Source organism: Lygodium microphyllum, unplaced genomic scaffold (genome assembly GCF_053477565.2).
Source record: "Lygodium microphyllum isolate KBCC unplaced genomic scaffold, Lygodium_microphyllum_v1.1.10 scaffold_297, whole genome shotgun sequence".
NCBI classification, from domain to species: Eukaryota; Viridiplantae; Streptophyta; class Polypodiopsida; order Schizaeales; family Lygodiaceae; genus Lygodium; species Lygodium microphyllum.
Genome location: NW_028229778.1, coordinates 71,304 through 74,117, shown reverse-complemented (window position 1 = coordinate 74,117; position 2,814 = coordinate 71,304). Strand labels below are relative to the sequence as shown.

Below are 2,814 nucleotides of genomic sequence, written 5' to 3'. Positions count from 1 at the left end.
TATGTATAATCAACCTCACTACCCCCTGAGAATATTTGGAATGCTAATGAGATGAGTGTGCAAGGTAGTGAAGACAGAGGGATGCAAGTGTTGGCAACAAAAGGATCCAAGAATGTATATGGCATGACCCTTGATAGTAGGGAGTTGTTAATTGTACCATGTTGTGTGAATGCTATTGGTTATGCATTGCCAAGGTACCATAGGTAAGAAGGCTATGCAAAACTATTTGGAGTGTGAAGAAGGGGCCATAATGTTAATGCAAAACATGGCATGGATGATCGAGCAGCTTTTTGAGGCATGGTTGGAGTATTTTATGGTGGTTGTCCCAAACCCACCCTCTCCTTCTTCCCAACATCTACTCATAGTGGATGGGCATGGTAGCTAGACAAGGCTTGAAGTTGTAGCAAAAGCAGAGGATGTTGGCTATCTATGTCCCATTCTAGGTCTTTGTCCAAAACCGGTTCTCTAGTCGAAATCTTTGTCCGTCGTTCCTCATTTGTCTTGTCTCCTTCGTTCACAATAGTTGCATGATGGTGGTGATTTGCGACTTGCTATATGTGATAAAAGGGCGAGAAAGGGGAACAAATCGTGTTGCAAGAAGTGGAAGGGCATTGCATGCATGCATGGCAAAGTGACACTTCATTGTTGGTAGTGGAAGTGCACTCTGCCTAGTGTGCAGTGGGCCATGATACGGCCACACGTAGGATAGTGAAGGGAGGGCACCCCTACCAAACTGAGGGTCAAAATCTCAATATGATTTTGTTTTAAAAATTGATTTTTAAATATTTTAAAGTTTGAATTGCATCTCTTTTTTTTTTCCATGCTGAGGGGCTGCCCACAGTCGCTAATTTGCCCAATCAAAGCGGACAAATTGGTTGGGTAGGGGTTTGGGGGGCAATTTCGGTAGCACTCTATTGGCTCCCTTACCAAGTGTAAAGTAGCTCCTGACTCTCTCGTGCCGGGGCGGGGAGGGGGCATTTTGGTGACACCCTTGCCCCCTTACCCAAGTACTTTAAAGTAGCTATGGACTTAGGATTTTTGTAAATGAGGGAGGGGGCTTACAATGTATAAAAGGAGCACCCCAAGGGCAGTATCCAAGGGCAGTATAAGGTTTAAGGTCTTCCCTTAAAAGGCAAAGGGAGACGGTTCGAGTGTTCTTACGTCGATGTATGTATGTAGCCAGGTAGGTTAAGCAGGCAGGCAGGCAGGCAGGCAGCAGGATCCGTAGTAGTCTCCTATTCTGTGGTGGGTAAAATAGAATGAATATGGAGGAAGATGAGAGGACGAGCAAGGAAGGGGAAGGGGAGGGGCGGAGGGGGGCATGCGAGCTGGCAGCGGAGCAGCTGACCGAGGAGGAGTACGCAAGCGTGGAGGAGGCGCTGAGGCGGCACCACGGGTTGGCCCCGGGGGCGGGGCAGTGCGTGTCGGCGGTGGTGCAGCGGGTGCGGGCGCCCGTGGAGGCGGTCTGGGCGGTGCTCCGCCGCTTCGACCGCCCCCAGGCCTACAAGCACTTCATCCGCAGCTGCGAGGTCAAGGAAGGCGACGGCCGCGGAGTCGGCAGCGTCCGCGAGGTCCGCGTCGTCTCTGGCCTGCCCGCCGCCAGCAGCCGCGAGCGCCTCGACGTCCTGGACGACGCTCGCCACGTGCTCGCCTTCCGCGTGCTGGGCGGCCAGCACCGCCTCCACAACTACCGCTCCACCACCTCCCTCACCCCACTGGGCGGCGGCGGGCACGTCACCCTCGTTGTCGAGTCGTACGTCGTCGACGTCCCCGACGGCAACACCCCCTCCGACACCCGCACCTTCGTCGACACCGTCGTCCGCTGCAACCTCCAGTCCCTCGCCCACGTGTCCGAGCGCGTCGCCCGCCACGCGGAGGCGGAGGCGGAGGCGGCGGCGGCGGCGCCTCCTCTGCTCTCGGGGGTATCCTCGCCGTTGCCGCCGCCCTCCGCTCCGGAATGAACGGCTGCGGTTTGGCCCCGTCACCCTCTCTAGCCGCCAATTACCCATCTTGTTCATCCGACGGATGGACGGCTGGGATTGCCGTCGAAAGAGAGGTAATGGAGCCGTCTTCGATCCTTCTTCTAATTCTGCTCTCACAGAATTTTAGGTATACTTGAAGAGATCTCTCCCCCCCCCCCCCCCACCCCCCGCCCGGCGCCGCCCGGGTGGATGTCTTCTTCCACTATCATATCTCTTTGATGGGCTCTGTGTACATCCCTCTCTCTCTCTCTCTCTCTCTCTCTCTCTCTCTCTCTCTCTCCCCGGTGGATGTCTTCTTGCATTATCATATACGTCTCTGTCTCCGCCTCCATCTCTCTCTCTCTCTCTCTCTCTCTCTCTCTCTCTCTCTGTGGATATCTTCTTCCACTGTGACAGAAACACAGAAAAATATCTTTCCCCCCCCGCGTCTCTTTTTTTTTTTTTAGCTGGAAAGATCCCCCCAACCTTTCTTGGCTTTCCCCATCGCCAATTCCTTTGTGCATCCTCGCAGCAGGACTCCAGCCGCTGTCATGGCTACTTCTTCGCTCCATCTCTTCTTTTACGCGGTCACCACCACCACCACCACTACTACTACTACTACTACTACTACTACTACTGTGACTACTACTACTACTACTACTACTGTGACTACTACTACTACTATATCCATCATCATTGGCAGCCATCGTGGCTATCATATGCGATATGGGCGTGCCAAAAAGCCTTTATTAAAGGCTGTCTCGGCTTGTACAATACTTAAAAAAGCACCTTTCTCCCTGAACACGGCTCTGCCTGTCTCCGGATGTGTCCCATTTTCACTCGTCTGTAGCTG

At 53.6% G+C, this 2,814-nt stretch overlaps 1 pseudogene; it reads left to right on the top strand.

The window, feature by feature from the left end:
- Positions 1–1,007: 1,007 nt before the first annotated feature.
- Positions 1,008–2,103, top strand: LOC148008153 (abscisic acid receptor PYL11 pseudogene; annotated as a pseudogene).
- Positions 2,104–2,814: the final 711 nt, after the last annotated feature.